We start from the raw sequence: 14,659 nt of genomic DNA, 5'->3' as shown, positions 1-14,659 counted from the left end.
AACACATTTTTTGATAATAGTATAGGTAATCTATAAAACAGCCTAAAATATATAGCTACAAAAGAGGACAATAATTCTATAATAATTTTAAATCTGAAAGAAAAGCATTATACGAATCTAAAAAAAAGAATTAAACCTAAGAAGGAATTATATTCATAAATTTATAAAATAAAGTAAATGATTTTGTTATCTTTCCATTGTTGCTGTTTGTTTTTAGAAAATAATATAAAAATTCCTTTTTCTGCACATCCTCTTCAACACTTGGTATTTTTTTGTCTTTTTGATAAAAGCTATGCTAACAGGTGTAAGGTGATTTCTCGTTGAGGTTTTGATATGCATTTCTCTGATAATTAGTGATGTTGACCTCTTTTTCATGTACCCGTTGGCCAATTATATATGTTCTTTTGGAAAAATATTTATTCAGGTTTTCTGCCCATTTCTTAATTGGGTTATTTGCTTTTTGGCTATGGAATTGTAGTTCCTCATTAATCCCTTTTCAGATATTTGGATTGCAAATATTTTCTCCCATTCTGTATGTTGCCTTTTCATTTTGCTGATAGTTAAGTGGGGAAAATGAGAAGATGTTGATCAAAGGGTACAAAGTTGCAGTAATATAAAATTAACAAATTCTGGAGATCTAATGTACAGCATGGCTACTAGAGTTAATAGCAACACATTGTAATTGGAAATTTATTAGAAAAGTAGATCTCAGATGTTCTCACCATACACACACACCCACAGAAGTAATTATGTGAGGAGATGGGTATGTAAATTACCTGATTATACCAATCATTTCACTTATATATGTATATCAAAACATCATATTGTACATCTTAAATATACACAGATTTTATTAAAAATAAATTTTAAAAGAAAATAATGTATATAAAAACATAAAAAATACGTATTTTGTTTTAGTATGTTTTAATCACTGTTGATATTTTCTGTAACTCGTTTTGAAAATATTCAAGCTCCTATTAACGATGAGGGCTTAAGTAATTTTTCAGAGATAACAAAGGTAGCAAGAGGCATCTATCCTAAACCCCAAGAAGCAAAATACTTTATTTCTAAATATATTATGATTTTGAGGAGCTTAATGCATCACTAAGAACAAGATAATGTATTTTAAGTAACATTTTAAAATAAATTTGTTATATAAAAACTTAAGATCTGTGCTTAATCCATCATTTGCGAATGATTCTTGTTTTGTCAATTTTAATAATTCAAGGAAATCAACCTTATTCACTACTTACAAATTGAGCACTAAATCTTACAAACAAATGTCTCATACATCTCACAAAACCACAAACTATTATCATATCTAGTGCATAAATTAGAAATCTAGTATCAATGGGTTATGTAATTTGTCCGAAGTCAATAGCTCTTTAGTTTATGAAGTGTTTCATCCTGGCTTATTTTTTTGTGTTTTGGGTGTAATTTCCTAAAGCATGGCCACTGAGATTCTCAACTGAGTTAGATAGATAGCTCTGAAACAATTTGTGGAGGGAAAGGTAAGACATGACTGACACCAAAAAATTGTCCCCTGAAAAATTACTGTTCGTTAAAGCCATTCAACTTTGCAGATTATTAATGGAGGCCATGTTCCCAGAGTGTAATTACTTTGTCAAACACTAAACACATTTTACAGTTCTTTATAAATAAATTCAAAAAGCTTTAAATATTAAACACTGGTAACTCATAAACTCTATTAAACTTTTTTGTCATCATTATTACTTAGATAACTGTATTAATGATTCAACATTTCCATACAACACCGAGTACCCATCCCAAGTGCCAAGTGCACTCCTTAATCCTCATCACCTGTTCAACATGTCTCCCAAACCCATCTCCCCTCTGGTAGCCATTAGTTGATTCTCTACAGCTAAGTCTGTTTCTTGCTTTGCCTCCCTCTCTCTCTTGTTCCCTGTCTCTCTCTTTTCACCCCTTTGCTCATTTAAGCACAAATTCTCTCCCTCATTTGACAGTAAAGTCTTTCTCACCATGGTTGATGAGTATTTACTAACACACATGTACATACACACAATAAAAGCACTAGATCTTCTTTATTTTCTGGTAAATTAATTATTTTAATGTTATTTTTAAAAACATAGTGAGTATAGTCTATTTTCTAAGTCTATATTCAGTTTTGGGGATATGGTGGTAAATAAGCCAGAGCCTCTGCCCTGATAAATCTTATAATCTAGTGGAAATGGTGTTAAAGAAAGTATTTTACTATTAATTATTCAATTTCACGTTTAATAAGTGTGAAGCACCATAAAAGATTATCAGATGGGAAAAGGTGCTGCCAATCTAGTCCAGAAAGGTCACAGAGTGTGTACTGGACAATATTATGTTGGATTTTCTGAGCTATGAACAATTAGGTAAGGAATGCTTGATTAAATCCAGTTACTTCTAGATAAAAAGAAGAGTAGTACCAACACCTTAATTGTGAAGGTGAAAGAAATATTAAAGAAACTGAAAGGATAGTGAATTTGAAGAATATAGAGAGAGGTGTGAATGGCAAAATTAAGCAGGAGACACACAAGTAGGGCCCAGCTAATCCAATAGGCCCCAAAAAGAATTCAAGCATTTCTCTGTTAAAGAATAAGAAATTGCTTGTTTTGTAGGTCAAAAATGACTTGCCCCTGGCAATATCATGTGTTTCTACCTTTAAAATAAAATGAAGCACTTTGAAAAACTTGAATCATTTATAGGACAGAGTTGAAAGTGACAAAAATTAAATTAGGAAAATCAGTCAAGAGACTTTTAAGTAGGGAGGCCTGGGTGTGAGCATCTGCCTTTGGCTCAGGGCATGATCCTGGGGTCCTGGGATGGAGTCCCATATCAAGCTCCCCTGGGAGGAGCCTGTTTCTCCCTCTGCTTATGTCTCTGTCTCTGTGTGTGTGTGTGTGTGTGTGTGTGTGTGTGTGTGTCTCAGGAATAAGCAAATAATCTAAAAAAGAGAGAGAGAGAGAGAAAGAGAGAGAGAGAGAGACTCTCTCCATGCCCCCACCCAGGAACCCCTGGCAACCACCATTTTATTCTACGATTTTGGTTACTTTAGATTTCCTCACATAAATGGAATCATACAGATTTGTCCTTCTGAGAGTGGCTTGTTTTATTTGGTATAATGTGTCAGGTTCATCCATGCTATCTCTAGTTTCAGTTATGTAAGATGAACAAATTAGAGATCTGCTATACAACATGGTAGGTCTAGTTAATAACATGGTATTTTGTACACTCATATTTTGCTTAAAGGATAATTCTTACATTAAACATTCTTAACACACACAATACAACACACACACACACACACACACACATACACACACTTCCATACAAAAGGGACACATGGAAACTTTTGAAGGTGATGGATGTGTCTATTACCTTGATCACGGCGATAGTGTCATCGGTGTAGGCATTTGTCCAAACTCATCAAATTGTATACATTGAACATGCACAGGTTTTTTTAAACATATCAATTATACCTGAATAAAACTGCTAGAAAAAGAAAAAGAGACTATTTAATAGTTAGAAAAATGATCCATGGATGTTGTATGGAGAATCAAACAAGATTACTGACAGAGTGATCTAACTTGAACAAGTGAGAAGTCAATTTTCCTTTAAAAAATATACTTCTCATTTTCTGTGCTATTTGCCGTTTAACTGTTTCCATATGCATTTCTATTTTAACTTGCATTTCTATTCTTTCTCTATCTACGAAGCACATAAACACAAAATGTCTGTCAATTAGTGAATCTACAAAATTTGTTCTATTTATTCTAACATTTTATATTGAGCCAGAATTGCTAAGTGTTCTCTTTTAGTGTATTCTATTATGTTAAACATAACTTGACAGTTAACTTTAATCAAACCAGAGATGTTATTTACAATTGATTCATTACAAAGGCCAAAGGCATACGTGATGTTTTATAAATCTGATTCTTCTCAAAGGTTTCCTTCTTAGGGATAGGCTTAAAATATGAGAGAAAGAATCAGAGTTTTGACAATGCATGCCATTATAATCACCAGAATCAAAATATAAATCAATTTTATCACTCTCAGGAATTCCCAGTGCCTCTTTGTTGACATATCATCCTGAAGCAACCAGTGATCTGTTCTCTGACCTTATTTTCTTTCCTTTTCCAGAATGTCATGTATATGGAATCATGTAACATGTGGCCTTTTGAGTATGACTACTTTCATTTAAAAGGATGCATTTGATAGTACTTGTTGTTATTGCAGGCATTGGCTACCCATTCCTTTTTATGTCATTGTAGAGATCTAGTTTATCTGTTCATCAGTTGGAGGATATCTGGCTTGTTTTTAGTTGGGAGATTGTGAATAACAATGCTATAAACATTTAAATAAAGTTTTTCGGTGAAAATATTTTTTTCATTTAATTTAGGTAAATATTTAGAAGTGGAATTGCTAAATTGTATAGATGGATGTTTTACTTTACAAAACTTCCAAACTTTTTTTCAGTGTTTTTCAAAGCTGCTGTACCTCTCCTACGTACAGCTACTCTACATACTCAGCAGGATTTGGTGTTATTATAATAATAATTATTATTATTTAGTAGTTATAACTTCAAGTAGTTTTAATTTATATTCATATACCTTCTTTAACAAAGTGTTCAAATAATTTGCCTATCTTTAGGCGGGTATGCTATTTTCTTACCTTTGAGACAAATTTATATACATACATATATAATATTAATATAATAGAGATAAAAGTTCTCTACAAGATATTTACTTTGCAATTATTTTTCTAGTGTGTAGCTTGTATTAACAGTTCCTTTCAAAGAACAGAAATCCTTACTCTGATAAAGTCAATTTTTCAGTTTTTAATTTTATGGAATGTACTTTCTATTGTATCTAAGAAATCTTTGCCTATCCCAAGGAATTAAAACACTTGTATTCTGTGTTTTGTTCTATAAATTTTATGGTTTCATATTTCACATTTAGGTCAATGATACTATTGCGTTAATTTTTAGAAATGTTCAGAAATATGGATTGAGGATCCTTTTTATTGGTAAATACCGTTTCTTTAGGACGACATTGAAAATACTATTCCTTCTTCACTGAATTACCTTTCCATAGTTGTTCCAAATTAATTGCAATTCATTGAAAATGAATATTTTCAATATTTGTAAATTCAAATCTAAAATCTTAATTCTATTTCAGTATGTCTATCTTTGATTAACGTAGCTGAATCTTGGAGTTGAGTTGTTTGAATGATCCAACTTTTTTTTTTCCAAAAACAAAACAAAAAAATAAACAAAAGCCACCTTTTTTTGGCTCTTCTAGTTCCTTTGTCTATCCACATGAATTTTAAGATCAGCTTAGCAATTTCTACAAAGTCATTACTAAGATTTTGGTATGGATTGCATTGAATCTGTATGTCTGTTTCGGAAAATTAATATTTTGAGTTTCTCAAACTATCAGCATGGAATAACCCTTCAATTATTTGGGTGTTCTTTGATTTTTTTCATCAATGTTTTGCAGTTTTTGGTATACAGAACCTATACTTTTGATGGTATTGTGAATGTTCTTTGTTTATAAAATTTCAATTTCTATTTGGTCCTAACCAGTCTTTAGGGATAACCAAAATATTTCATTTTTTTAAGTTTTAGGTGAATTATAACTTACTATATTTGTATTGGACTAATATCTGATATTTATGTTTATCAAGCATCAGATATCAGTTACCTATGTGCCATAGACTACACTACACTACAAAGTAACTTAATTACTTCTCATAATGCCTTGTGGTAGGTGTTTTAATTTCTGTTAATTTTTGGATGAAAATTTAAGAAACAGTAAATTAAAGTTATATACTCAAACAATATGATCAATTTTCAAATATTGACCTTGTTTCTGACACTATGAGGAAAGCATTCAGCCTTTCAGCTTTAAGTATGTTGCTAAATATAGGATTTGTACAAACCCTTTATCTGGAAAGTTTCCTTCTAGTCCTAATGTTCTAAATGTACTTATAAATGCGTATTAAATTTTGTAAAATGTTTTTGCCTCACCTATCAAAGATTATCGTATGATTCTTCATCATTGATCAGCTGATGTGGTAAATTACCTTGAATGAGCTGAATGCCTATCATAATTTCCATTTGTTCATGATGTGCTGTTTTAGACATGTGGTTAGATTTAGTATCTATTGTAGTGTTGTATATTTGTGCATTTTATGATCATGGAGCATATTGGCCTATAATTACATTTTTTTGAATTGGCACATTTTTTTCTTGTGACTCAAGATAGATTCTGGTTCTATAAAATGCGGTCTGTCACTTCTATATTCTGGAGAGTGTGCATGGAATCAGTATTACTTCCTTAATGTTTGCTACTATTTCCAAGTGACCACATTGCAACCTAGAACTGTCCCTCTTGAGTGGTTTATTATTACAAATTGAATATCTTTAACATATAGGGCTATTTATTTTGTTTAATTATTTCTGATGAGCTTTGGAAGATTTTGTGTCTCAAGAAATATGACCATTTCACCTAGGTAATTGGCATAGAATTATTTGTAGCATTCACTTAGTAACTTTTTAATATCTGTAGGTTCTGTAGTAAGGTGCCTATTTCATTTCTAATCCAGGTATGTCATATCTTGGTCAATCTGGTTAGTGTTTTATCAATGTTATTGGTCTTTTCAAAAAGCTAACTTTAACTTTTATTGTTTTTCTCTCTTTTTCCCCATTCTCAATATATTTTCTACTGTCGTGTTTAGCATTTTCTTTATTGTCTTGCTTTGTGCTTGACTGAGGTTTCTTTTTTCTAGCATGTTAAGGTATAAGCTTAGGTAATTGATTAGAGACCTTTCATCTAATATAAACATGGAATATTATAATTACTATCTAGCCCTTTGTTAGTTGAATCTAAAAAATTTATGAGTTGTGTTTTCTTTTAACTTGACTCGAAGTATTCTCTAATTTTCCTATGATTTTCTGTTTAATCCATTGGCTTTTGCAGTCTACAACTGTAATTGTGTTTTTGTGTATTTGTTCCATCTATTCTATTACTTATGCTTAATGCATTTTGAAACTGTTGTTACATATATGTGCATTTAGGTTTACATTTCTTGGTGAATTAATCTTTTTATTTTTATGTAATATCCTCCTTTGTTCTTGGGAATATTACTTCTGAATATACTCTGTTTGATATTAGTATCCCCAGGTCTCTGTTGATTCACGTTTGCATGTTTTATTATTCCACATATTTTTAATCTTAACTTACCTATATTATTTTTAAAAAGATTTTATTTGTTTATTCATGAGAGACACAGAGAGGCAGGGACATAGGCAGAGGGAGAAGCAGGCTCCCTGCAAGGAGCCTGAGGCGGGACTTGATCCCAGGACCCCAGGAGCATGACCTGAGCCAAAGGTAGACACTCAACCATTGAGCCACCCAGGTGCCCCAATCTATCTATATCTTTATATTTGAAGACAGTTTGTATGGGTAGCTAATTGTTGGAATTGTTAGATTTTGCTTTTTTTTTTTTTTGTTAAGTAGCCTCCATGCTAGCATGGAATCTGATATGAGGCCTCAACTCACAACCCCAAGATTGAGTTCTGAGCTGAGATCAAGATTCCATTGCCTAAGTGAGTCACCCAGGCAATCTTTGGTAGTATTTGCTGTTTAATAGGTATGTTTAGACTGCTTATATATAAGTTGACTTAATATATGATATAATATATGATATAAGCATATAATTAACTGCCCTCTAAGTAGTTATAGTTTCTATTTGTTTCATTTGTTCTTTGTTTCTTGTTTTTCCTCTTTTTTGGTGTAATAGAAACATTTTATCATTTGATTTTGTCTTTACTTTTGGCTTAATTTTTATATCTCTCTTAAAAAAGTAATGAGTATACTATATATGTTTTAATTAATGGCAATCTAATTTCAAATGGTATGTTACTTTGTATGCTGTGTAAGGACCTCAATATCTGGGTATTTCCAATTGGCTTTCCATATTTTCTGCTATTTTGTCATATGTCTTACTTTTATAGAAGTTATAAACACAAAATTAATTCATGTTGTTTCTGCTTTGATCAGTTATTTTAAATCAATTAAAATATAACAAAAAATCAATTTATTTCATTAATACCATTTCTAAAGTTTTAATTTCTTTGTCTGCATCCAGGTTTCTCTCCTGTGCCATTGCTCTTCTGGGCTAAAGAAAGCACTTTAATATACCTTTAGGATAAATCCACTGTTAATAAGTTCTCTGCCTTTTTTTGTATTTCTAAGGAAATCAGTACTTACTTTCCATTTTTGAAAGATACATTTACTGAGTATAGGATTCTGGGTTAGTCTAGTGTGTGTGTGTGTGTGTGTGTGTGTGTGTGTGTGGTGTGTTAGATAACTCTAAGAATATCGTCTTTACCTTCTGGATTGTACTGTTCTGAGAAGAAACGTGCTATATTTCTCACCTTTGACCCCCTACATGTAATGAATCTCTTTTTCTTGATACCTTCAAGATTTTCTCCTTCCCATTAATCTTCAGCTACTAGGATATTATGAGTTTAGGGACATTTTGTTTGTTTATTTCATGCCTTTTGATGTTCTCTGAGTTCTTGGATCTTTGTTTTGATGTTTTTTATGATTTTTTTTAAATCTCAAATATTATCTCCAAATATTTATTATTTCTATCTTCTTCTGAGATTCAAATTAAGTTAGACCATTTGAAATTGTCCCGTAGTAGTTGGTTTTTTTTTCACTTTTTATTTAACTTTGTTTCAGCTTGAGTTTTTTTTTTTTTTTTGCTTGAGTATTTTGTATTGATCTATCTTATTTCCTGATTGCTTTCTCAATTGTGTTGGCTTGAAAATGAATTCAAAGCCATCCTTCATCTCTTTTAGTGTGCTTTCACTTATAGCATATCCATTTCCTCATTACTCTTCTCATCTCTCAGTCAAAATTAACTGTTTCTCCATTCATGTTGTTTATTTTATGCACTATAGCTTTTAACATATTAATCATACTTGTTTTCAATCCCTTGTCTGAAAATGCTGACATCTGGTTCATTTCAGAATCTAATTCTGATGATTGCTTTGTTTCTTGACAGTATGTAGATTTATTCTTACTCCTCTATGAGCCTCATCATTATTGGTCGAATGTCAGACATCTTTTGTATGACAGTAGAAAATGTTATAAATATTATTCATTTCTGGAAATGAGAATTCATTTTCTTTCTAGTGAGGGATTTGAATCATTGACAACCTGAGCTGGGTTTGGCATTTGTTGCTGCTACAGTTATTCTCAGTGAAACAATGATTTTCAGTTCCTCTAGTGTTACCTTATGGGTAGATTGAGACTGATTTTCTATAGGATTTTTCTCATATTTTCTCCACACTCAGTTTATGTCTTTTTGTACCTACAACCTAGAGCATGTTTCTCCTTGCTGCTTCCCCTCTTTTGCAGTTTTTTTTTTTTAAGATTCTACTTATTTATTCATGAGAGACACAGAAAGAGAGGCAGAGACATATGCAGAGGGAAAAGCAGGACTCCACCCCAAGATCATGACCTGAGCCAAAGGGAGATGCTCAACTACTGCGCCACCCAGGTGCCCCTCACAGTTCTTTTTTACTAAACTCTTACTAGCCTTACGTTGGGAGTCCTGCTGTGTTGTTATCATGGGTCATCAGTCTTGGGTAGGTGCTATGGCCCTTTGTCTCATGGATGGGACTTAGTGATTCCATCCCTCCTTTCCCAGCAGAAGGTGGTTCCTAGTGGTTTATGGCCTTGTCCCTCCCAGCTGCAGTGTATTTTGTTGGTGATGCAGTCCAGCACCCTTCCCACTGTTTCTGCAGCAGTTGCTTTTCTCCATGCTGAGGCCTGAACTCTAGAGGAAGCTTTCTTCAATCTCTGGCTTTGACTCTTATCTTTTTTTGTGTGTATCTAGAAAGTTCCGTAAAGAAGAGCCTGTGTATAGGTATGAATTCCCCTTGAGTATGCAGCTCATGAATATACTCACAAATTACCCAAGATTCTATCTTTAGCAATTGGCTAAACATTTTAGCTGAAATCTTCTAACGGGCTTTATTGACAACTGGTACAAATAGCTTATGTGTACTTTCTTGTATCTAGAATAAACTTAACATTATCTAGTTCCACCTTGTCATTTGATAGATGAGGACTTTGAATCTCACAATAATAAACTGACTTAACTCTAATATACAGGTCTAGCTGTAGTTACCTAAAGTCAGTATTCTTTCCATAGTTTCCATGTTACAGGTAGATGCTTCTATGCAAAATGTGTCTAGGTCTGTGTTTTCCTTATATTCGTATCCCCAGTGCCTGGAAATATGTCATGCATGTAGTAGATGCTCAATTAACATTTTCTTAAATATTAATTGACATTCCATTGTTTAATTCCACCACATATAGCTTACCCATCATTCAATCTAACCCCTCAAAAAATTTTATGGAACTCCATGTAGAACCTAAACTAAGGTAAAATAAAATAAGAGAATATACAAGAGATATAATTATTTAAGTTATGAGCAGAGCAAGGCAATTGCCTACATGGTATGATTAATTTAAGTACTATTACTCTCCATTCTTAAATCGTTTGCTAATATCTCTATTCCATGATTGGAAATTCATTTCTTTATTTTAACATATCCCTTTAGACTTATTAAAATAAAATACCTCTAGAGAAGTATGAATCATAAAAATCTAGTTTACACTAATTCGGTTTATTCAGTAGAAAAAAAGAAAGGCCAATGTGGAGAGTATTGTTAGGTATTGGGATTGGGTTTGGGGAAATGAAACTTGAATGGACATTTACTGAATACATAATATGTAATTCTGACTTTTATAGGCATTTTAATGCTAAAATTCGGCCGGTTCTTTCTATATACATCTTTTTCCAAAAGAAAAAAAATGATACTCAGAAATGTGTTTCAATTTGCCCTTGTTACTGTATAAAACTAGAATTCATAGCTCCATCAAGTACTGTGTACTTTTTCACTGTTCTGAAGTATCTTCCTGAGGTAAGGAAGATAAAAATGTGGAAGAAGAAGTCCACAGACAAGATTTAGAATATTGTTCTTTGTAGTTCTGCTAAATAGTAATTTAAAAAGAAAAAAAAATAGAGCTAAATGAAGATACAAAGATATGTCTTAGATCCTGACAGGTTGAAGGGTTTTTAAAACTCTGGATTAGGGATCCCTGGGTGGCGCAGCGGTTTGGCGCCTGCCTTTGGCCTAGGGCGCGATCCTGGAGACCCAGGATCGATTCCCACGTGGGGCTCCCGGTGCATGGAGCCTGCTTCTCTCTGCCTGTGTCTCTGCCTCTCTTTCCCTCTCTGTTACTATCATAAATAAATAAAAATTAAAAAAAAATAACAACTAAAACTCTGGATTAATTTGAAACAGAAGAGTGAAAAGCAGGTGGTTGTCACTTTATTTAACTTTCATTATAGTAAGATGTATTTAAAGGGGGAATACTGAAAATGTGTCTCAATAAACTATCACTTTAATTTTTATATGCTCATTCCTTGTGACTACAAAATATTTGGACTGGCCTTTTATAGGCTTTTAAGACCCTGATCTCACACAATTTTAAAGAAATTCAAGTTCTCTCTCTATTTTAACAAAATGCATATTCATAGAAAAAGAAAAGGAAAACTACAGATAAAATGGATTTTTAAAATATGTCTGACAAAAATAGACCTCTTTTTTTGATCTTTTGAATAGCAGCTTTGCTATATTCCTCCTTTTCATATAAAAGGATGAAGTAGTGTATTGTTAATCATTTTCATGCACTGTGACTATTAACATTCTTTAATTATCCTGTTAATCAGTGTAAATGTCACCTGTTACAATATTCATACACTGCATCTATGTCATCCATTAGTCCAATTAATTAAAAACTCAAAGTTATTTATTGATTCATAAAATAAGTGGATACAGTTCATATACCTCTATAAATTTGCTGAATTAAAATTTTACATGTGAGCTGCATTTATCTTTCACTTTCCCACCCTCAAGCCAGAAAATTCTGTTTTTTGGTGTTCTTATGTTCTTATTCTTTATTTATGCAATGCCAGCCATCCTTTTAAAGAGCATTTACTTTTGAAGTTAGGTAAAATAAGAATCAGTTATGAACAAAATAAAGGCTTGCCTTCATGAAACTTGCTTTTTAATGGAGGAATACAGACAATTACAACCAATGCAGCCAATGAGTAAATTATACAGTATGTTAGAAAGTAATAATTGATACAGAAAAATACAGAGAAGCCTAAGGAGAAAAACCATGTAAGCAATTTGAATAAAATGGTCAGGAAAGACCTCATTAATAAAAAAAAAAAAAAGAAAGAAAGAAAAGAAAAGAAGTAGAAATGAGACCATAGACTATGTTACCTTCACAGTTTTTTTGGAGCTTCTACTCCCTTCTCAATATCCAAATATTCTTTCATTCTTTTTCCATATTCTTGCTAAGCAGAATTCCTTGCATATATTTAAGTATTAGAAAGAATATATAGAGGCTTGGCTCCTGACTGCTTCTGTTTTAAACCCATTCCAAACCCACAAAGCAAGGAGTTATGATGCCCAGTAACCAGTTTAGACTGAAGGAGAATCATATGGGGGATAAAAAATGATGCAATATTTCAGTAAATAATTGTAATTCAAAAGTTTTTGACTCTCAAGGAGTTAATACATTGAGTGTGAAGTTAAGACATACACATGTAAAATGACAATTACTATTAGATTGTAGAAAATCGGTAGATTTTAATATGTCATTTGATACGGTAAGTGATAGATAAGCAAAAATATGTGGATAATACTGATCTTATATACTTTTCATTTCAAGCCAGGAAGAAGAAATAATGTGATTTGCTATGGTTTGCAGCCCTTCAACGATTCAATTTTAAGATTGTTGTTTCTGCAAGCAGCTGTCCTGTCCCAGAAATTAGATAGGCTACTTAAATAATTTGAACTTCAACTTCTTCAAAATTAAAATGGATAAAACTTATTTTCCTACATCTTACCTGAAATTGTATGGAAAATAATTTACAAAGTTGTATGTTTGTTTCTTAGAACATGTTGTATCTCTCTGAATATCTTTTTAAATCATATTTAAGTTTATAAAATTAGCATATTTTTATTACATATGAAATAATATAGTGCCAAAGTGTCATATAATTTCATCTAGCTCTCTTGTATCCAAATAAACAGATGTTATAAGTATGATGGTTGACTATCTATTTTCTCCTTAAGTTCATCCAGGATATATTTTTATTTTTGAGAAATGAAGAGAGAAGTGTCTGTTTAGTAGCTCTGTTTTCATAATACTATATTTTTCAATTACCTGTAAACCTTGGGCTACTATGAGAACATATTATATCATTTTAACAATTACTTTGTTAAAAAAATCACGATAGGAATTTTGATTGTTTTCACATACTCCATGTTTTTTAAAACAGGAAAATTCATTAAAAAATATATGCTGTATATCACTACTACATCACTAGTACTGTAAGTTTTCTTCTAAAGTGTACTATAGCTGTGTAAGCAATTGGTCTAAATTATGTTTATTAATTTGGGATGAGGAGCAGCATATGAGTACTAGAAACCCACTTTGGGCCTCAAGCCTCTGGCAATTCTTTCCCTATGCTGTTTCCCAGGATTGTGTTTGTAGTGAGCAACCTTGAGAGGTGAGGTGTTACAAGATAAAAATTGGGTTTACTTACTGCTTGATATAAAAGCAGTAATTCCCAAAGGTCAGTGCTCCCCAACTATGAAGAACCCCACAGTGTATGTAACATGAATGCTTCATGGATGGCAACCTGGCCATTCATGTTGCCCCAAAGAGAATTGGGGGCAGAGTGAGCTGACACAAATATGCTGATGGTCATGCTGCTTGCTGTGCTATGTCCCTAACTCAGCACTTTCTTATCTTCTAGCATATGTAACAATTGAGGTCCACTTATTAAGTCACGTGTAGAATACAATCAAATCCCAGATTCCACAATGAGCAATACATAAATTACAGAAAACAACTGCCTTACTAGAAAAAAATCAGGTGGAAAATATGGTCCCTTTTCAGGATTCATTCTTAAACACATGCAAGAATATAGATAGAGAGAGAGAGAGAGAGAGACTACCCCAAATCTTGAATAACATGAGAAATGTATCTTATTAAAATCTTAAAATTACACATGCAGCTTATTTGTCAGGTAGAGTTTTATCATGTTTTTGTCTTTTAGAAATATAAAGGTAATCCCTCACATCTTTAGAAATATATTTCCTTTCATAGTGTTACTTTCAGATGGTAACATTCAGTGCAGGAATTACAAAGCATCTGAGAAATCATTCTCTGGAAGCAATCTTTGCCATTATGAGCCTCTGCTAACTTACATGGTCAATTTAATATAAATTTTTACTTTCAAAAGATGACAGTGTCCTACTTAGTAGTCAGAAAATAATATGAAGTCAAGTTCTTAACTGCAAAATAATTTCAAGGAAATGTTACCAAAATAAATTGAAATATTCTCTTTGGTCTGCTGCTTGAGATATCTGATATAACATAGGGTGTTAGCTCAAAAAGAAAAATTAAATTTATTTTTACAAAAGATATCTGGAGCACTTATTTTTTTTCATAATCCATAGCTCTTTAACTATTTTCTTTTAAGA

General features: G+C 32.2%; 2 long non-coding RNA genes across 9 annotated transcripts in view; one reads left to right on the top strand and one right to left on the bottom strand.

The window, feature by feature from the left end:
* LOC112645914 (uncharacterized) overlaps nt 1-13,400 on the top strand; it is a 313,664-nt gene extending 300,264 nt beyond the window's left edge. The window contains exon 12 of one of the 5 annotated variants that reach the window (XR_007408158.1): nt 12,841-13,400. This is a non-coding gene — a long non-coding RNA (uncharacterized LOC112645914). Of the gene's footprint in view, nt 1-12,836 lie in introns of all 5 variants that reach the window. The other 4 variants (XR_007408162.1, XR_007408166.1, XR_007408163.1 and 1 more) reach the window with 4 other exon arrangements.
* Nucleotides 1-14,659, bottom strand: part of LOC112645912 (uncharacterized) — an 87,927-nt gene that overhangs the window by 38,285 nt on the left and 34,983 nt on the right. For all 4 annotated transcript variants that reach the window (XR_003127319.1, XR_004812056.2, XR_004812057.2 and 1 more), the window contains one exon: nt 3,388-3,501. This is a non-coding gene — a long non-coding RNA (uncharacterized LOC112645912). The remainder of the gene's footprint in view (nt 1-3,387; nt 3,502-14,659) is intronic.

This window comes from Canis lupus, chromosome 34 (genome assembly GCF_003254725.2).
Source record: "Canis lupus dingo isolate Sandy chromosome 34, ASM325472v2, whole genome shotgun sequence".
Lineage (NCBI taxonomy): Eukaryota > Metazoa > Chordata > Mammalia > Carnivora > Canidae > Canis > Canis lupus.
The sequence above is the reverse complement of the archived record's forward strand: the minus strand, read 5'-3'. Positions and strand labels throughout refer to the sequence as shown.